At 49.4% G+C, this 22,093-nt stretch overlaps 1 long non-coding RNA gene across 1 annotated transcript; it reads right to left on the bottom strand.

Annotated features, from left to right (window-relative positions):
- Positions 1-18,171: 18,171 nt before the first annotated feature.
- Positions 18,172-22,019, bottom strand: LOC123379020. Its single transcript, XR_006582926.1, has 3 exons — positions 21,133-22,019; positions 19,257-19,346; positions 18,172-18,870 (listed from the first exon to the last, which is right to left on the bottom strand). It is a non-coding gene; the product is annotated as an uncharacterized LOC123379020 (long non-coding RNA).
- Positions 22,020-22,093: the final 74 nt, after the last annotated feature.

Here is a 22,093-nt window from a genome sequence, read left to right as displayed (position 1 = left end):
TTCATTCATTTGCCAAACGTGCTCCTTTTGCTTTTCGTCGCAGGTAAGGGCCAGTATACGTAAGGGGGAAACTCTGGAGCAGTCCACCTTCTCCCCCTCACTTTCCATCTTCGGCCTCCCTCCCACTCTCCTGCCGTCACACCCGCCACCTGTCTGCACAGCCTTGCAGTCCGGGGCCCTCCCGGAGTCCCACAGCAGAGAACTCCATGTTCCTGGGCAGGGTGGGGCTGCTTATGGGGAAAGGTGGCAGGGGTGGTGAAGAGGCAGGCCAGAGGAGGGGTGAGGCGGATGGGGGCCTCTTCAGAGCCACCAGCAGGGCGGAAGCTGTCCATAGGATCCCTCAGCCTGTGTTCCCTTCTCCTCCTGTAGCGCAAGCCCCATTGCGACGTGGCTTGCCTGCTTATGTCACTGTCCTATCCTTGGAAGTTTCTCTTCTTGGCTGAGGGCTTAGCTCAGAAGAGTCAGGCTCAGCAAACACTCACCTGCAATGTGGCTTGAATCAGGGAGAGATCTTTGCTTAAACCAATATAAGCAATTTGCAAACTCTCTTCCCTGCTCTGGACTTTGGGAAAAAGAGCAGACCTCTCCCTGTGGCTCCTAAGTTCTGCACAGGTGGGTTGTCACTGACTCCACAACCTTATCCTGTGCTGTCGTGCCCAGCACTTACTGTGGTGCTCACCCTGGCCTTCCTCCAGCCTGTAGAGACGCCATGCTCTTTCTTCCCTCCGAGTCTCCACTCGGCCCTCCCCTCTGTGTGGGTGAGAATAGTAGTGGGATCTGGCTCAGGGGGGCTGGCCCCAGAAGCCATGTGAGAGGGTCAGGTTGAATCTTTGCTCCTCTGAAGGATGAGAAGGAATCATATCATCCACTGGGGAGCAGGTGTGGACATAAGAACACTTTCAATGTGGCAGGAATCAACTCTTCTGCAGTCATCCTGTTAGGAAGGAGTTGTTGGTGCTTAGAAATATAGACCTCTCGGGGCGCCTGGGTGGCTCAGTCGGTTGAGCCTCAGCTCAGGTCATGATCTCACCGCCTGTGCATTCGAGCCCCACGTCGGGCTCTGTGCTGACAGCTCAGAGCCTGGAGCCTGCTTCGGATTCTGTGTCTCCCTCTCTCTGCCCCTCCCCTGCTCACACTCTGTCTCTCAAACATAAATAGACATTAAACAAATTTTTTAAAAATTAAAAAAAAGAAATATAGACTTCTCATGAGCTTTGTGTCTCAGATTCTTGAATAACTCACCACTCCTCATGTTACAATCCATCACTTAGTGAGTTCGTATTTACATTCCATTAGTCACAGATTAATGCAGGCATAGCCCTCTTCTAGGTAAAAATTGACCATGCAGGTGAAATCCTGCTGACTCCCGCCTTCCAGCCAACATTTGGATGTACTGGAGCCTACATTAACCCTATGATCTCAGTAGAGGGTCTTAGCACTTGGTGATTTATATGCGTGGGCGCTATCTTCCACCTTAAGGAACAAAGACCAGGAGTCTGGGCTATTTGTAGCCACGAGATAATGGTCCATGAATATGGAGTTTATTGAAGAAATGCTGAGTTTGTGACATGGAGTTTCCCAGGTAAACCAAATCCTAGATAGAAGGCACGGCAACTCTGCTTATGAAGACACGGGTATCTCCAAATCTCCAAAGCTTTGAGGGATAGGGAGTCTTTCCTGGCATCAGAGAAGGGCCTCGACCCCATCGCCAGGGCTAGAGGAATCTTAACGGTTCCATAGAGACGCGGCTGTCAGCTCTTCACCGACCCTTTGTTGAGCTGTGAAACGACTCTCGCGGAAGCTGGCATGCCTTGCCCCTCTATGAGCGGTCACCTTCGGAATCTTGAAGGTGGGCCAACCCCTTGGGTTTAAACCACCTTTGTTCTTTTCAAAGAGCCCATGTCGGCGATTGTGTCCTCCCTAGCTTAGTTCCAGCCACCTTCCCCTTATTCTTCTGTGTGGCGGAAGCCAAGCAGCTGGGAACTGTCCTGGGATCTGGGGCCTCAAGGCAGTTTTAGGTATGTTGGGGCATGACTATCTTTGCCCCCATCAGTTACTTAGAGGTGTGAACTCTTAGGTTGCCCATGGAAGGAATCGAAGGCTGGGAAGTGAAGGTGTGGACGTGGGGACGGGAAAAATGGAGGGCAAGGCTGCAAGTTACCTGTGTCCTGTTTGTTTTTCTAGGCAACTTTAGTTCTGCTCCTTCATGCCTGTGCCTGAAGAGCCCCCCTGAACTGCCTCTCCCCCACTCAGCGTGCCTTTTTCACCTCCTTGGCCACGGCCACTTGCTCCGAGGTAAGACGCCCCACCCTCCCCAGAACACAGAGTTCTGTCCCAGAGTCTGGGAGGCAGACGGTGGGTGTGGAGGGAGGAGGGGCCAGGACAGTCAGAGCCACAAGTGAGGAGGAAAAAGAAAGGGACTGTTTTAGTGTTTCTCCCCGACTCCCACCTGTTGTCAAAGAGCCAAGGTGGCAGGTTTTTGAAATCAAAAGAAATGACATGTTGCTCACCGGATTTGGTGATCTTCTGCAATCCCTCCTTGACTCGGCCCCCTGCTTCAATACCACCACCACCTGCCATAACGTTCATGGGGTGCCAGTGGGTGCCGGGCTCTGGGCCAGGCACAAGGGCTGGGAGTTTATGTCATATTGGGATGGACCGTCAAGGAAACAGCCAAAGGCTACGGAGGGTGGCAGAAACATAAAAGCTCCCTTCCGAGAATTGGAAACATCATATACATACATATTTTTTGAACACTGGCTTACCTTCCTTTTTAAAGGAGCCCCAGCTGCCCGTTCCACAATGGACCCAGGCATTCTCAGCACTTAAAGTGGGAAAGGAGGGGTCTGGAGACTGTGCTGATTCTGTTGACAGGTGGTGGTCCCATTGTATCATCTTGTCTGTCCACTTGGGTCCCCACGGGTGAAGGACAGCAGGCCAAAGAGCTTGCCCCGTAAGACCTCTTTCCTTAAGGAAACACAATCTGTGGTCTCAAGACCCTTATGTGAGTGGACACTTCGGACACCCTAGTGAGCCCCTGATATGGCAGTTCCTATAGAGGCCATGTTGGAGTCAAGGCTACTTACCAGTGGTCTTAATGTGGACAAAGAATTGAAGAATTATCAGTTACTATTACATACAAGAATACAATCATAACTTCGCATCCATATCATGGAATACTAGTCAATAATAAAAGGAACTAACTATAGATACGGGCACCCAGTTGGATGAGTCTCAAGGCAATTATGCTGAGCAGAAAAAAAAAAAAAGAATCTCAAAAGGTCACATACCATATGATTTCACTTATGTAACATTATTGAAATGAAAAAATTATGGAGATGAAGAGTAGTCTCGTGGTCGCCAGGAGTTAGAGGTTGGTGGGAAGAGAGCAGCTGTGACTCTAAAGGGGTAGCACAAAGGAGCCCTGTGGACAGTGAAGGACTCTGAACACAGCGGCGGCTACGCAGGAGAGAAAATTGCACAGAACTGCACACACACACACACACACACACACACAGACGAGTGCTTGTAAAACTGGTAAAGTCTAAGTCTGAATTCACTCTGGATTGCACCAGGGTCCATTTCCTGCTTTTGATCTTGTGCTATAGCCATACGGGCGTTACCATTGCAAAGGCTGGGTTAAGGGTCCGTGGGACTTCCTTGTACATTTGGCGAGAGCGGGGGTAAAACACAGATAACAAAATTTATACTTCAAACTACTTTTGTGTAGTTACGTGGTGCCGTGGCATTAAATGCATTCACGTCGTTGTCCAACCACCCCCCAGATCCATTTCCAGATCTTTCCATACTGAAATTCCATGTCCATCAAACGGTAACTCCCCACACGCCCAGTGCCAGAGCCAGTGACAACCACCCTTCTACTGTGTGTCTCTATGAGTTGCCCAGTCTAGGTCCCTCGTGTAAATAGTGTCGTACGACATTTCTTCTTTTGTGTTTGGCTTGTTCACTTAGCCTAATGTCTTCAAGGCTCATCCATGTTGTAGTATTTATCAGAATTTCCCTCCTTTTGAAGGCTGGGCCATATTCTATTGTACGCGTGTACTACATTTCGTTTCTCCAATCATTCATCAATAGAGAATTGGGTTGTGTCTACCTTTTGGCTACTGTGATCCTAGCATATGTGTATGTTTTGCGACTTTCTTTGAATTTATAGTTATCTCAACATGAAACGTTAAAAAGTGTAATCGGAAATAAAATCTGTGAATTCGCTAATTCCTTGCTCTGCTGAGTGTGCAAAGCAGCGTTTACTGTTCAACTGTGAACTATTTTCCCATTACAGAGGTAGTTTAACTTTTGTAGGGCGTATAGACCCTGATTTCCCCCCTCTGCTTTTAGGGAAAGAACAACGATACGTGACGGTCCACAGGACCGTGCATGGGAGCCTGTAACCCTGAATCACTCTGGCCCGTAGCACTGTTGACAGATGTAGATCAAGAAACAGGAAAGAAAATGTCTAGCCTTGTTGAAACTGACAGATGATTCCAGTAAAGGCAATGACGTTTACATAAAGCCAGATTTCGATTCTACAGAATATGAAATCATTATGCTACGACCTGACACAAATACTCATCAGGAGAGGGGGAAACTTGGCTCTGGAGGACTCATTTGTGTTCCAAGTGTTTTCCCCATTGGTGGTTTGGCCAACATCCCTCGGTCCATCTGTGTGCTGGTCTAGAGGACTCAGAGGATGTCCGTGCACAGAGTGGACAGCACTTCCTACGGAGGTGACCGGATGCCCTGGAGTGGGCGAGGGGACCCCACAAGGCTAGGCCCCTGGGAAGCTGCACTGGGCCTAAGGGTGGGCTGAGAGGATTGCATTCTTTTAGGGCAAGACAGGCTCAGCAGAGGGGTGCACATGGCTGCTGCCATTAATGGTCATCTCCCCGAAGCTGTTTCTGGAAGGCCTCCCATTGCAGAGGGGGGCTGATAGAAGTGACACGGTCCCAGCTGCTGACATGCCGTCATCTGAACACAGGGTCATTTTTTTTTTTTATGAAGGTCTAGGGGCTTAGTGAACTCCCCGACACTGTTGGCCAAATTTCTCTTTGTGCACGTTTTTTTCTCCGGAGAAAGCTCGTCTCTTTCCTCCAATCTGCAAGGGTCCGTAACCCCCATAACATAAGCAGAACCTTCTGCTAATAGCTGCTTCCGGGAGACCTCACCTTAGGGACTGACTCATCCAGCTTCTCCCTAATGTGGCCCAGGGGGCAGGAGAAGACCCCTCAGTGTGCTTTGACCTGTTGGGTTGATCCAACACAGCCCCCATTTTCTGTCCTTTTCTTCTGTTTCTTCCCACTTCCTTTCCTGCTTTGTGTCCCCTCTTCCCATCCCACTTTTCCTCTTCCCCCCTCCTCTGCTGGCTCTCGTGTCATTTTCTTATTTGCCTGTCCCGTGGTATTGATTTGGCATATTAATCATTACAATGACAGATGAAAATTCCACTGTGCTTCATTAACCCAGAGGAAAATACCATGCCAGTGGGTGAGTGCTGTGGGGCGCGCTCACACGTCCCTCCGGGGGTCCAGGATAGTGGAAATTTCTCAGTTTCCATTTGTACCAAAACAGGAGGCCATTGTGGGAGGCCACGGTGAGCCCGGTGGGGGCTGGGCTGGGGGAGGGTGAGAATGTGGGTGGGCTGGCTCCGATCGTGATCACATTAGTCACCCATCATGGACCCTGACAGACCTTGGGCTATTCAAGGACTCCAGCTGTAGAGGCTGAATTGTAAAACCCTATGAGGATTGCCAAGACCAGAGCAGTGTGACTTTAATAAGGTTAAAGTTGGGCATTTTTACAGCTTTTATTCTGATAAGGTTCTTACTCACACGAGGGGGAACTAGAGAGGGTCTGTCCACACCTAGCCGGTCAGGGCTGGGGATGTGGTCAGGCACGGCCTCTTGTCCAGGCCCCTGAGGGTGTCTTTGGTTGTGTTGGGTCCAGGGTTCCAGGCACGAGTTATACCCTGCTCCCCAGAAACCCATTCACCCACGTCTAGACTCTGGGACTGATAGGCGAAGTGAATCCGGGCATCGATTTCCAGGAAGAGTCCTTGAAACCAGCTGAGTTTATTAGAGAGAAGTGAATGCCCTGACATGGTAGTTACATTCCCAGCGTACTGCTGAATTCCAATGCCTTTGTTAATGTCCTCTGGCCGAGGATACTCTACTGTCCATCTGGATCTGTCCATCCCTCAAATGGCCTTTCCTACCTTCGTCCTCCCGTCCTGACCCGGGGAGGGATTTGTCACTCCCAGGGCACTTAGACCATCCTTCTACAGCAGCGCCGACCCCCGGGTAATGAGTTCTTTGTGAATGTGATCTCACCCCATCAGACCGGGAGCCCTCCATGTAGGGTCCTCCTGGGTCTGTGCTCCTTGAGTGGTCGGTAGATACACTGTCGTCACCCACAAATGTTAAAGGAAGGAGGGATGATTTAGCAGGAGGCCCATCCCCTCTCCTGGGAAGACGGCTGAAATCCCACGTCTTCCGTTCGGCGATCATCTGCGCTCACGAAGAATGGTAAAAAGTATAATTTCTAAACAGGTCACTAGTTTCTTGGAGGAGGTCCACACATCCACAGCATCTGCCTGGGTCGTATGCCCATCGTGTTAAGTTTCGAATGCATCAGATGGCCTTGTCTGTGTCCGTTATGTTGTGACGTGGAATCATTTACGAAGATCTTCCCTCAAATGGGACGAGTCAAGCGAATGACACTGATTACGTTCCCATCCTGTGTCAGAGCTGGCACTAGACCCCGCAGAAACGCAGAGTCAAGAAGTCCCTGTTGCACGGAGCAAGGTCGAGTTGTCACAGAAATGTGGTGAGTGCACACGAAGTCCTTGTTTGTGTGCCAGCCGTGAACCGCCGTGTGGGGATGCAAAGATACAGGCACAGCCTGGTCCTGTGAGCAGCTAAGCCATCCGTGGCTGGATGGGCTCTCAAAATGCACCTGAATATTTTCTGGGTGACCGACCCCCAGACCGCAAGTCTGTGGCAGCGGAAGAGGGGAACACAGCACAGGGAAGGGAAGACACCAATGGGAAGGAGGACCTAACGCCTTCCTGACGCTTGTAGTCCGATGGGCCCCAAATGCCACCTTGTTTTGAGAGTAGAGCTGGAGTTTTCCCTCTGGGTCCGAGATGGATGGGAACTCTTGGGGCCTCTGTGGAGCTGATCCTCCAGCTAGGCCCTGGGAACCCCCTTTCAGGGCTGCTTGGATGAGGGGTGCCCAAGCCTGGGGCTCCCGGGGCTACTCTGGCCCAGAGTGGGCCCTGCTTCTGGCATAGTCTTGCATCAGGATCAGGCCAGAGCTAGGCTTAGCTGCACAGCAGGAAGGAGGACTGGGGAGTGGCGGCTCCCAGGGAGGCCATGTCAGGCATGGGATGAGTCACCCACAGGCTCGGTCCTTCAGGCCACAGCACGTGAGCTGGTGATACGGTGGCCAAGGAGCAGTGGAGCTGGGGGCGCAAGGTGGCATCTGGGAGCTGCCCTCCCATGGTGCTCTCAGGATGTCGTCGGGCAGCCGAAGCCACCAGTGGGATTGACTCCTGGGTCTGCCCAGGAGCCTGGACGAAGGGGCAATTACGGAGGGTCTGAGGAGGTCCGGCCCCCCACACGGAGAAGAATCGGGCTGGTGGACAAATGTGTTCCCTTGATCCTCAGCCCTTGCCACCGGGGGAAAGACGTGTCCTTGGAAATGCCAGTCCTGGCCCCCCGCGTCTCCCTCAGCTGGCCCAAAGGAGCAATTCCCCTTTGCCCCTGGCCACCCCTTGCTTGTGAATGAGGAGTGTGACTCACACCAGCCGGGAAGGCAGCGCAGTTAGGTGAGGCTAATTCAAATGCCCGGCAGACACAAATAACATGCTTTCCTATGAATAGGCTCCCCAGCTGTTCTGCGGGAGGCCGGCCGGTTCTTATCCAAAGTACATTTGTTCTTATTTATGAGCTGCATCAGGCACCACTGGCCGCCTACCTTTGGCCCCTCAAGGCCAGCTTCGTGTTCTTTGTTCCCTAAAGTCTCACCCAAGTGAAATATTAACCGCTGGTGGGACAGGAGGGCCCGGGAGCCACCGAAGGCAGGGCTGGTGAAGGATACCTAGAGGGGGTGTTGTTCACTGACCTGGAATTTTCCATTCCTCTGAGGCTCGCATGACCAGGGCAGTGTTTTCTTTAAGCCACACAACGATGGGTGTCAGGGTGCCATGTGCTAAAATAACTGGACGGTGGGTGACCACAGCTGTTTACAGCGCCATGGTCCCTGGTGATACTAATCTTAGCGATTACAGAGGTGGCAGAATTATTAGGCCTGAAAGCCTGGAGAGCCGGGGCTTGGCCACGGCTCAGCTTCTAGAACGTCCCGGGGACCCATGGGAAGCCACTAGCTGTCTCGGGGCTTCTGTTTCCTCAGCTGTACAGGAGGGGCTGGGTGAGAACACAAAGGTTCTTCCCGGCTGGGACATTTTCCCCTCTGGTTGCGGATACCCATAAACTCCATTTATAGGGAGTTGTACTAACTGTCCCTCTTTATCACCCAAGAGGAGTCATTAGGGCCCGCCCTCTGCTACCTTTGCTTTTCTTCCTTCCCTTCTCTCCACCTGCCTCACTGCGTATTAGCCACATTCCCTTTATCTCACCTCCTTTATCTTGATCTTAGAGCTGAAGACATCCCTCTCAAAGCCGGAAGGCAAGTTAATCACATGACTGTTGAGTCAAGTGGACCCTCATTTACCATCTCCTACCGCTGCGGCTTCCTAACTATGTGATCTCGGCCAAATTATTTGCTTTCTCTGCTTATCAGCTTCCTCATCTATCACAAAGGAATCATACCAGGGTTTTCATAAGAATTACACAATGTGCCTCATACACGAAGCCTTCATAAAGATGAGCCATTATACAATTATAATCTGAAAGCTACACACACAGAAAACTCATTCCTCTTCCCGAAGAACTTTTCCTTTAGTCTCTGTTTCTGTTCGCAGGGATAATGGACTTTGGGTTTGATGTCACCCTTGACTTTTCTCCTCACTTGTTCTGTGCGGTATCTCTGGAAGCCTTCCTTTCAGCTGCCCTGGGGTATGACATTTTTGGAGAGAAGGCCTGAAGGTCCAGGGCAAAGCAAAGGCTCAGCCCTTGGCTGAGATGGGGGCTACTATCTTTGGGAATCGCAAGAAGGTTTACTCATTCCCATACTTTTCTTGGCAGGGGGCAGGAGGGGGGAGGGGATTAGTTTGAATCATGGTTGATTGGCCAAGATTCCCTGAAAGTGGATGTGGACCTCATTGGTTGAGCTCAAATGGACCAAACTACACTTTCTTGATTTTGCTCTTGACCTCTTACTGTCCAGAATCTGCCCTGGTACAGGTTCACGTTCCCTGGACACTGCAGGTTGTCACGGGGATCTTTCAGGGTGACATTAGCCTGAAAAGTGCAGGGGAGGTGGGGACTTCCCCATAGCCCACGTTATGCTTTGGGAAAAGTTCTATAATTGCTTCTTCTGGAGGATACAGAAGACGTGGGCACAGAGCCTAGTGGAATACGAGCTGAGTTTTAGTTTTTACTTGGGCCAAGAGCCTTTGTGCAGGACCCAAACTACCCAACTTAAGTGGCAACCCTGGCGGTCAACCAGCAGATTCCAAGTTCCGTGAAGGCATGGTTCACGGCTCTCTCATCAGGGAAGCCTCGGTGCCCAGCAAAAGGCCTGGCACAGTGTAGATACTCACTAGGTGTTGTGGAGCGTTGAATGAATTAATGAGTGACAGGTGACGTCTACTTAGGGATGCCTGGTGTAATTGGTGCCCAAGAGCTTTGATGGCAACAGAGGGGGATAGTTAAGAGGATGTGCTTTGGAGTCAGACAAAACTGTGTGGATTTTGCCCCCCCCCCGCCCCGCCTTAATTGATGCATGATTTTGACTTCCCTGGATCTCGCCTTCTCCATCTTTAAAGCAGGGGCATATGAGCACCTGTCCCGTTCGTGTAGTGGTGTGGATTATCTGGCATGACTTCTGTAAAGCGCCTGTATCAGCATTTGACAACAGGTTGTGTTGTAATGGATGACCCCTGGAGAGCACTGAGGGTGGGCATTCCCTGCCTCCCTAATCCGAGTTGCTTTAGCGTTGCCATACCATGGAATCTTTCCAGTCATTCTCACTGGGGATCTCAGATATGGATTGAGGTGGCTTGTGGTCACAATGATTGGTTCGGTCCTGGCACCCACCCCCACACACTTACCGAGGCCTCAGAACCCATCAGGCACTCAAGCATTTCGTACTTCAGTTTCCCAGAAAAGGCACGACTTCTATTGGTTAGATTACAAATATCTTCAACAATTTACTGCTTCCCATTACTGTACCCCCAGTGGCTCTTTTCTTGGTGTTGGAGATCTGCCATCATCACTGAGCTGATCTCATGCTATCAGCAAAGGCAAGGAAAACAATGGCCTCTCTGCAGGACTTTGCCCTCCCACAAGCTCCCAGGACCACAAAGCCTGCATGGTGGGGTGGAAAACTAATGTCCCTGGCTTCTGAGGATGTTCCGCTGAGAAATATAATACACACACATACTCACTGGTGTTGTGTCTGTGTTTTGAAAGCGCACAGCAGTCTGTCGCAGAGACCGTATTGGTACATTTCATCCTTCAGCAGCCTTGCAAGCGGGAATTTGTAAATGGCTCTGCAGAGGGGCTGGAAAAAAGTTGTCGGATAAATTCACGCTAGAGGGAAAAAGTGGGAGAGTTTTCGATCGGCGGCTGCATATGTGTCTGCAGGGACCTAAAGAATCTCTTGACCTTTTTAAATCTAAAAGTTTGCTATTTGACAACATCAGTTGGCCCATGCTAATTGATCAAACCATCCAGTGATTTCCTGGAGGAGGGTGTGGGGGGTTGGAGGTTGTCGAGGGGAGAGTTCATGGAATAATGGAGTGAACACGGGACTCAGGGTCCAAACACTTAGGTTTAAATCTCTGTTCTGTCCCTGATTGGTTATGGGACTGATGGATGTCACTTCATCTGTGAGTGCCTCTGTTTGTCATATGAGAACAGCACAGGGATGTGTGGAAATCATCAGAGGTTTTGGGTTGGAGCGTGTGCCCAGCAAGTGGTGGGTGGGAAGCCACGAGAGATGGAACAATACAGCCCATATTCTTACTCTACAACCAAGCACTTAATGGGGTCCGGGGGACACTGTGAGGGAAGGAAACAGACGAGAGATCTGTAGACGATTTGGAGCCTTTTTCCATGGGGCGGGGGGGGGGCGGGGAGCTGTCTTGATGATTCAACAAATGAGCCTGCGTTTTCCTGCCCAGACGACAGATGCATAGCAGACAGGTACTTAAAAACGTCTTCTATTAAAAATAAGCCAGTTGTGAGAGGAAGGGAGGGAAGAGGTAGACAGAGCAGAGTGCCGAGAACACACAACTTGAGTGTGGATGTAGAGGTGAGACAGTGTGAAGGGGAGAGAGCGAGCTGGCAGAGAAGAACAATAATGCCCAGACCTGCTGGAGGGGAGAGAGGAGGACCTGTAGAGGCAGGAGCACAGGGGGAGCGGGGGAGGGGAGGGGAGCAGGGGGGCGCCTCGAGGATTGGCAGTTTAAGCTCCGGCAGAGGGAGTCTGCGTATCGCCTGCCACAGGGATACTGGAGGACAGACCCCAGGATGCCTCTGGCAAGGAGGGTAGACACAACATTTAAGGAAAAGGGGCAAAAAAAAAAAAAAAGCCTCAGTAATTAAAATGAATGCTATCCTAATGCCCCGACGCGTCACGATCACTCTCAGTCTATAGCTTACGTCAGGGATCGTTCGTGAGGTCTTACATCCTGCGGCTTTGCACAAATGTATAATGACACGTATCCACCCTTGCAGTATCACACAGACTAGCTTCACTGTCCTAAAAACCCCTCTGTGTTCCACCACCGATCTTTTTATTGTCTCTATGGCATCGCCTTTTCCAGAATGTCGTATAATTGGCGTCACATAGTATGCAGCCTCTTCAGATCGGCTTCTTTCACGCAGTAACGTGCATCTCAGTTTCCTCCGTGGCCTCTCATGGCTTGGCAGCCCCTTCCCTTTTTAGTGCTGCGTGACATTCCACTGTCTGGATGAGCCACGGTTCCTGCTAGGTTTTACCCCTGCCTCCGAGCAGCTTTGAATGGAAACTTTCTGACTCATTCCACGTTTCGGATAGACTCTACCCCTAGTAGCTCCAAAATAAATTGGTCTTTTTTTTTTTTTAATCTTTATTTATTTTTGAGAGACGGAACATGAGCGGAAGAGGGCAGAGAGAGAGGGAGACACAGAATCCGAAGCAGGCTCCAGGCTCCGAGCTGTCAGCACAGAGCCCGACGCGGGGCTCGAACTCACGGACCACACGATCATGACCTGAGCCGAAGTCGGCCGCTTAACTGACTGAGCCACCCAGGCGCCCCAAAATAAATTGGTCTTTAGCGGGGTGGGGTGATGCCGTTCGTGATTCCAGGTGATTCCCTGATAGTTCCCTTATTAGAGAGTAAACATACACAGCATGCAAGGACAGTTTGCACCCCTCAGGAATAGGCGTGCTTGGGTAAGAGGTGCGTCATAAATGCCTGGGCAGCTACAATTTTATACATTAGAATGTGGACTTGTGCCTAATTGTCTGCAAATGGTTTCCTCTGTGTATGTTCAGCTCCCTACCCCTTCCTCAACTAGATCCTGAAGGTTAGAAGTCTTCATTCATTTGTGCATTCAGCAAACATCTATTGAGTTCCTCCTATGTGGCAGGCATTTGCTTGTTCAGGGACACAGGGGTAACTGACCCAGCGCTCGCAGCCTGAAGCGGAGACCTGTGAAGGACGATGGGCACGAGCGGAGAGGATGTGCACAGGATGCCTCCGTGCACAGAGGTGCGCTCTCTAACATGGCCCGGTTTGGTGAGGGTTGGAGACCTGTGGACGCTAGAACGTAGCTAACGGGGGAGGGGAGGAAAATGTTTCAGGCGGAGTGGAGTATTCGTATAAAACAGTGACTCCCTGGTGCCCTCCGTGAGGGCCAGGCCCTCAGCACGCTCCCTGCGGGCCACCCCGAATCGATCTACAATCCACCTAAGAGCAATGGGCCCGCTACGCGCATACAGCTTCCTGGCAAGGGCCATTTGGTCTTGGCTGACTGGATGCCCCTTGTGCGTACACGCGGGAGCCCCTGCCCATCCCCCTTATTGCATTCATGCTCCCTGAGGTGTGTGTTTCCCCTGCCACACCATTGACTTCATGAAGCAGGGCTGGGTCTGTCTTGTCCACTGTGGTAGCTCCCGCAACCAGTCATGTGTGTGGTTCACTGCAAGTGCTCAACAAAATATTTATACTATGAATGAATGAATGAGTCATGGCGGTAAAGAACGGGATGTTTAAAGACTCGCAAGTCCCTTAGCACCTGGATTCTCTTATATTGCTTCTATACTCTTTTAGTATTATCTAATGTGTAGACTTTGAATATGGCTAGTATCCAATAAAGGCTTTAATTAATTTATTTATTTAAATGACTTTTTTTAATGTGTATTTATTTTTGAGAGAGAACGTGAGCAGGGGAAGGGCAGAGAGAGAGAGAGAGAGAGAGAGAGACAGAATCTGAAGCAGGCTCCAGGCTTCTGAGCTGTCAGCACAGAGCCCGATGTGGGGCTCGAACCCACAAATTGTGAGATCGTGATCTGAACTGAAGTTGGGCGCTTAGCCAACTGAGCCATTTAGTCACCCCTGATAAATACTTTTAATTAATTACGATCCATTGACTGATAGTAGCCTAGGAAAATTACACCCATGGCCTAGGCCTTATCCTGGCCCCCTTGCCTCCTTCTCCGATAATGGCGTCTATATAGCAAATCATTCACTGTGGGCTGAACCCTTGAGGCTAATAATGCATTCTTTACAACATGAGAAACTGCCACTGCCTTTTATTTTAACTTTCAAAATAAAACTTAGAGGAATGATGAACTATTCTACAATTGTGGACAATATCAACACAGTGAGTAAACAGTAAGTTAAAAATACCCTCCTTGAACATGTCCTGTTCCTTCCAAACAGCAATGTTGAATGGTGAATAACTTAATGAAGGAAACATATTATTTATTAATCAGCAACATTCAAAGACTATAGATTTGATAATATAACAGTATGGAAAAGTGTGATCTTAAGGTAGAGGGAGTGAAAGAATCCTTCGTGTTAAGCTCTGGGTCTTTTCTTTCCTTTTTATAAATCCCTAGACAAGTGACTTATTCTCTCTGAGCATTTCCTCATCTGGAAAATGAAAACAGTAATGCCTGGCCTACTTACCACACCAAGCTGTGGTGAAGATGAGATGAAATCATGGGAGTTTGGATATTTTGTGAAGCACAATGTGCCGTACAAATGCAAAGAAACATTATTATTAACGGGAGCAATATACTTACGAAAGCAGAGATAGGAAACAGTAACCCTACAGGATACAAAAGTGCTAGGTTTCTAGGAATGTGCAGGTGGCCGTGAAATCTACCCTCCACAACCCTCACCCCTTGACCTAGAACCCGAAGAGCAGTGAAAAGGAAGAGCCTTCTGGAAGTTAAACTGGCCACATCTCTCTGATGGATACGCTTGGCCATCTGCACTCATAAACCAAAACAATGTGAGTATTTGACTGATGGGTTTGGCAACACTCAAACTCTCATCAAGATGGTCTTGAGGGGCGCCTGGGTGGCTCAGTTGGTTAAGCGTCTGACTTCGGCTCGGGTCACCATCTCGCGGTTTGTGAGTTTGAGCCTCGCGTCGGGCTCTGTGCTGACGGCTTGGACCCTGGAGCCTGTTTCAGATTCTGTGTCTCCCTCTCTCTCTCTCTCTGCCCCTCCCAGGCTCATGAGATGTCTCTCTCTGTCTCAAAAATAAACACACATTAAAAAAATAAAAAATAAAAGATGGTCTTGATGTAACCTCAGGAAGATAGGCCCGAATGTGATTGCAAATTGGGAAGGAAGAACTTACTGGTTTCTTATTCACTTTGTCGTACCAACGGTGGTCTATAGGGGACTCCCAACACAATCACCTGGGGATCGTGCATGTGTGGGTGTGGTTGTTAGAATGTGCATTCTGGGGTCCATACCCCAGGAACTGTGAAACAGAATCACTGGCAATGAGGTCAGAGAACCTGTACTTTTAATACATACCCCCAGGTTCCAGAACAACTACTTTTTAAAGGCTGTTTGATAACAATCCACTCAGGGGCATCTCTTCGTCTTAAGGCAAAAGCAACTCTGGAAAGATTTCACAAGAGGAAAATAAATGACTTAAGGAGAAAACAACTTGTTTATAAAGGAAAATTAAATATGTATAGGATTGACTGTATGAAGTCATGACTACGGCTTATAAATATTTGAAAAGTACAAATCCAAGTGGTGGAATCTAGATGTTTTCTTTCAGTACCAGACGGCATAAGCAGGAATAATGGAATGATATACGTAAAGAGAACCTGGGCCAGACATCAAGGAAAACATCCTGACAGTATAAAAAAAAAAAAAAAAAAGGGGGCGCCTGGGTGGCGCAGTCAGTTAAGCGTCCGACTTCAGCCCGGGTCACGATCTCGCGGTCCGTGAGTTCGAGCCCCGCGTCGGGCTCTGGGCTGATGGCTCAGAGCCTGGAGCCTGTTTCCGACTCTGTGTCTCCCTCTCTCTCTGCCCCTCCCCCATTCATGCTCTGTCTCTCTCTGTCCCAAAAATAAATAAAAAACGTTGAAAAAAAAATTAAAAAAAAAAAAGTTATAGAATCATTTCACATGGTTAAGTCAATCAGAACATCAGCCCATTCAGTGGAAAAAAACAGTTGGGCGGCATTTGAAAAAAACAACCCATTGAGTGGTTAAACCTTCTCCCTCTCTCTTTAAAAGCTGTTGTTTTGCCGTCCGAAGCTTTGTTATCCTAAGTCACAGGAATCAAGATGATTCTTAATAAATGAACATGTGGCTCCTGAAAAATGTTTAGGACAGGAACTGCCCACTGGTTCTGGCTGAGGTCTAGCATAAAGGGAAGCAGAAAGTTGACAGAAAACCGAGCATTGGGATTTTGCCTTGGATCCCATCCTGGAAATGGGGTGAGCATCAAAGATACTGACATGTATTGAGAACTGACTATGTGCCAGGCCCTGTGGGTGTCCGTTTATGGAAGAGGAATTCAAGCTTAAAAGTATAAATTGCCACCTGGGTGGCTCGGTCAGTTGAGCATCTGACTCTTGATTTGGGCTCAGGTCATGTTCCCAGGGTTGTGGGATCAAGCCCCGCATCGGACCCCATGCTGAGTGTGGAGCCCGCTTACGATTCTTTCTCTCTCCCTCCTGCCCCTCTCCCCTGCTCCCATGTTCTCTCTCTCCCTCTCTCTCTACCCCTCCCCTGCTCACTTTCTCTGCTCTCCCTCAAAATAAAGAAATAAACTTAAATAAATATGTACGTACATGCATAATAAAATAGGTAATAAAAAAAGTATAAATTGCTAGGAAATGAAAAGCCTGGGGTTTGAACTCTCATCTGTCTGACCCAAAATAGATGCTCTTCCCCAAACAGGTCTTGGGTTCAAAGCACTGTATTCCTCACCGGTATTTCTTTCCGCACCTAAAGATTGCCGAGGTGAGCTAACAAGTAACGACACATACAGACGATCAGACTGTCTCCAGGAGACCTTGATACTGGGAAGTTCTGTGAGAAATGACTCCATTCGGTTCATTTCAGGTCCCGCCGGTGTCCACGAAAACTCAGTGTTTCGGAGTGCTGGTAAAATCAGAGTGAATGGAACACCAAGTCGAAGGGGATGCCATTTGGGCGATGTTGTAGGCCAAGAGGAGGTCTCGGAGCCAGGAACGATAATGCTGGAAATGAGTCCTCCTGTTTACCGCCCCTCCTCCCTTCCTTCCTCCTCCTCCTCTTCTTCCTCCGGCCTCATCCCCATCACCCCCACCCCTACTGCCGTCAGCAGCAGCACCGCCATCATGAACTTATGAAGAAAACTGGGATATGTGTAATACATCTTCATCAACATGACTGGCCACCACTTCCAACGTAAAGACCCGAAGCAGTGTTCTTCACTGGAATGTTCTCCCTCTCATCCCACGCGAAGTAGACCAATTATGCTGACAGAAAGCCAGAACGAGAGCCATCATTCCTTCCTCCAGGCTCCGCAAAAGGACAGCCGTCTACTCAACCACCTACCACACTGCTGCTAAGGCTTCAGAATGTCTTGAAAACGAAATCAGATAAAAGAGCAGATCGGAAGGGAACTCGGCTGTCTTCGCACAGCCTTGTGTGAAGACGCAGAAGCACTGGGGTAAAAGAAAGGAGCGCCTGGCCATCCCAGACAGCACAGGGCCGATTTGTGTCTCCCTCCGCATCTGGGCCCGGGGACACGGTCCGAGCGGGCGCCGGAGGATCTGCCTCACACATAAACACATGACGAAGACAGAGCTGCCATGAAGGCTTTAGCTCCGCCGGGAGACCTCATACCTGAGAACCTGCTGATACAAACAAGCGGAGAGGCTTGGTCTCAAGTCAGAGGCTTGTTTTTGGAAGCGGAGAGCTGACGGACAGCCATGGCTCTCCACAGTGCCCTAATTGCGCCCTTGCCGGGAGGCCTAGCGAGCCCTCTTGGGGCCCCTGGGGCTTGGAGCCAGCCCTGCTTAGGTAAGAGCTCTGCAAATGAGCCCCCTTGGGCCTGCAGACGCGTAAACAGCTTTCCACAGACATTCAGACACAAAGTCTGCATTCACACGAGCAGTTCAGACCCGTGAGTGCAGGAGAGGGGCTGGGCCTGAGGAGTGAGCCCAGGGCAGGGGTCCCAGGCCGCCTCCTGATTTCTCAGCCGGCCTGCAGACAGGCTAGGAAGGACAGGAGACCAGAACCAGCTCCCATAGGACTTGGGGAAGGGATGTATAATCGACATATGGTCTGGGATTGCCCCAGTAAAGACAAGTTTCGCTGACACAGTAGAAGGAGAGGAAAGGGAAAGAGACTGGAGAGAAAGAAAAGAGGGAAGCGTGAAGCTACTTAAAGAGCTGAGTGAATCAGTCGGGTCATTTTTTTTTTTTTTTAATGTTTACTATTTTTGAGAGAGAGAGAGAAAGAGAGAGCAAATGAGCAAGTGGGGGAGGGGCAGAGAGAGAGAGAGTGACGGAGAATCCAAAGCAGGATCTGTGCTGTCAGCAGAGAGTCCAATGTGGGGCTCGAACTCACGAACCAGGAGATCATGACCACAGCCCAAGTCAGACGCTCAACCGACTGAACCACCCAGGCGCCCCACTCAAGTAGTTTTCAAGGTACTTACTGTTGTGAGGGGCACGGGAAGAAGGTTCTTCTTTGTCTACCCGATCCAGAATTACACTACAAATTTAAGTGGAATTAGCAAGCAATCCCCAAATACTGGGGCATCTTGATTAATAACAAAATAAAAGAAGTTGAAGGGAAAGTCTGACTGGGAAAGCATGCACTGAAAACACTTGACCGTCACTGGGGCCATGTCTCTACATTTTACACAACTAACCACATTAGTGGAGGGAGAACTATCTTAAGCATGGCTGATGAGAATGTCCCCCTCCTGTGGACTGGGTTGGCTTTGTGCCTTGACTTCCCATTCTGGGCATGGCTGCCATGACACTTGCTCCTATGTCTTGCCCCAAGTCTCCCTGATGCCTTCACTTCTGCAGCATCATGGTTGCCCTCAAAAGGAGGGATTCTTCCTTCCTGGTGGGACCCCTAGCAGGATCCCTGTGTTGCTAAAAGCAATACTGACTTCTAAGCGTGCTCTCCAAAAGATCTCTTTTTCCAGCATGGCCGCCTTCCAGCCCATCCTTGTGTCTTCTGGTCTTACCAGTCAAGCCTGTAAGGGGAAAGGAGCGTCAGACCTTCCTGGTTCCATTAAAGAACAGAGAGGGGGTGGGGGTAAGGATGGAATGGAACATGAGAGAAACACGTAACGAATCCGTAGTTATCATCCAGCATCCTGCCAGCTGCCCCAAGGAATCTTGCATTTTCTCATTCTGAAATTTTACCATCATCTGTCGCTTAATACAAAACAGGCATAGCAGTTAAAGTGAGTTCGAAAATTCAAAACCCATTCTTCTACGGAGTTCACGAGAACACAGCCATGTTCCCGCAGGCAAAGGAACACCCCCCGCCCCACAATAACCGGAGACAAAAACTCTTCAGGCGAGGAGGTTACTTTGGTGGCAAACAGGGTAATCTGTTACTCTAGCAAGATCATACCTTCCCGGGATCCAGCGAGGCAGATAGGATGATGCAGTGAAAAGAGCACCGCATTTGGGGTTAAGCAAGTTTGGACCCCAGGTCTTCTTCCTACAGGACATGTAACATTCGGTAAACTAGTTAAATTCCCTGAACTATAGTTTCCATAGCCAGAGAAAGATGGGGACGATACCTATTGCGGGGTTATCCTAAGGCTTATATAAAATAATGTATGGCAGGGGCGCCCGGGTGGCTCAGTCGGTTGGGCGGCCGACTTTGGCTCAGGTCACGATCTCGCGGTCCGTGAGTTCGAGCCCCGCGTCGGGCTCTGGGCTGATGGCTCAGAGCCTGGAGCCTGTTTCGGATTCTGTGTCTCCCTCTCTCTGACCCTCCCCCGTTCATGCTCTGTCTCTCTCTGTCTCAAAAATAAATAAACGTTAAAAAAAAAATTTTTTTTAAGTAATGTATGGCACTTGGATATAGCAGGTACTCATAAATGGTGCCGCTTCTGACCTGACAGCTGTCTTCCCTTTACAGATAAGAACTGGCCCATATTGAGAGCCTACTTTGTGCTGCTCACTGGCCGCAGGCTCTGGCCACATCAGTGACAGCTACTGTGTACCGAGAACATAAAATGTGGCGGTTAGGTGTCTTACGACTTCACTGGTGATCCTTCCCATAATGGCTTTGCACGGGAATGTATCGTTACCCTCATTCTACAGATGAAGTAAACAGAGGCCCAAGTGTTCATAGAACATCCTTCTAACTTTTGAGCCGCTCTTTGGCTGGTCCCCCAGCCACTTTCCAGATCATGAGGATTACTTGAGGATTACTTGCTTATCTTGGATTTAGGGTTGCCAGATTTAGCAAATGAAAACAGCGGACGCCTCATTAAATGGGAATTTCAGATAAACAACAAATAAAATTTTAGCGTAGGTATGTCCCGGGCGACCTGTGGGATATACTTACACTAAAAAGAGGTTCAGGCATTCCCATGAGTTGCACGTACAGCGTTCTCCTTGCTCTAGTAAGGATGACCACATTTAGACACACTGGGCTGTGTTTTTCCACATCCTGACAAATAGTGTCTATCCTACGATCTGTGCTCGGCACAGATCTGACACATTCTCTAACTCAGAGGCGTCAAGCACCCGCCAGGGTGGCTCTGTAATGACCGTCAGTCAGAAAATGCCAAATGTCATACGGCTTCACTCGTATGTGGAATTCAAGAAACAAAACAGATGAACATAGGAGAAGGGAAGAAAAAATAAAAATAAGATAAAAACAGAGAGGAGGCAAACCATAAGAGACTCTTAAATACAGGGAACAAACTGAGGGTTCTGGAAGGGACTTGGGTGGGGGGGTGGGGTATATGGGTGGTGGGCATTAAGGAGGACACTTGTTGGGATCAGCCCTTGGTGTTATACGTAAGTGATGAATCATTAAATTCTACTCCTGGAAAAAAAAAAAGACCATATGTGCATTTTCACTAAAAAAATGAGCCCCTCCGCATTTATTTCTGCCGAGACCTGTAAATATTTTATTTGCTGCCACTGCTCCGTTAAAACCCCCAATTTCACCATGCTTGCGCTGGCAAATGTTTGAAGTGTTCAATTTTAAAACACCTCCAGCTCACTTTTTTTTTTTTAAATTTTTTTTTTCAACGTTTATTTATTTTTGGGACAGAGAGAGACAGAGTATGAACGGGGGAGGGGCAGAGAGAGAGGGAGACACAGAATCGGAAACAGGCTCCAGGTTCCGAGCCATCAGCCCAGAGCCTGACGCGGGGCTCGAACTCACGGACCGCGAGATCGTGACCTGGCTGAAGTCGGACGCTTAACCGACTGCGCCACCCCGGCGCCCCTCCAGCTCACTTTTAATTAGATATTTAACTTACTTGGCCGCTAGCCAATGATTCCAGGATATTTGTTTCTGGCTTGATGAGATCGGCAAAGGGACCGTTTGTGCACAAAATAGCTCACTGGTTGTCTTTGTTTTCAGTGATGGCTTTGCTCTCCAATGCCAAGGGCGTTCGCTGCCCAGCAGGTTCCATCTCAGCCTCCTGTGGAAGCTGTTCTGATGCTCCCCTTCTCTTTTGATGATGCCCCTAGAAACACCAAAGATGGGACAGCAGAGGACACAGCAGGCCGGGGAGTTGAGGAAATTGAGACCGAGTGTTGAAGGACTATACTTGAAAACTTGAAGATGTTGGAGCCGGTCCCTGGGTTGCCTTGGGGAAGCGGCAGGCCAGGGAGAAGGGTCAGGCTGCCCTTTGCCTATGCCCGGGGAGAAAGTGTGGAGAATTTTAGCCCAGGTTGCCCCATTATGGGGCCCTCACGGTCCCAGACGCTCCCACATTTACTTTCTTTTCTGCAGGAAAACAAGAGAAAGGGATTCCTGCATCCATACTCCCACCAAACTCAGTTACGTAGGGCGGACCCTTTCCACCCATGAAGCTTACATCCCCCGATCTTGGTAAATTCTCAAACCTGCAAAGACATTCCTAGACTATTACTGTGCTTAATTAGTTCACTTTCTCCCACTTCAGGGCTACCTTTCAGCTTTTCTAGACAGGTCTTTGTAGAGATCGACTAACCACTCATTTGTAGGTCTTGTTCGGAGCCTGGACTTGTTCAAGGCCTGGATCTGAGTCACTGCCACCTTGGTGTCCTCCATAATTTGATTACGGCTCCGATTTGGAGGCATGAATGGTTTTTTTTTAAATGTTTCTTTATTTTAAAAAAAAAATTTTTTTTTCAACGTTTATTTTATTTTTGGGACAGAGAGAGACAGAGCATGAACGGGGGAGGGGCAGAGAGAGAGAGGGAGACACAGAATCGGAAACAGGCTCCAGGCTC

The sequence above is a fragment of the Felis catus genome, chromosome C1 (assembly GCF_018350175.1).
Source record: "Felis catus isolate Fca126 chromosome C1, F.catus_Fca126_mat1.0, whole genome shotgun sequence".
Lineage (NCBI taxonomy): Eukaryota > Metazoa > Chordata > Mammalia > Carnivora > Felidae > Felis > Felis catus.
The sequence above is the reverse complement of the archived record's forward strand: the minus strand, read 5'-3'. Positions and strand labels throughout refer to the sequence as shown.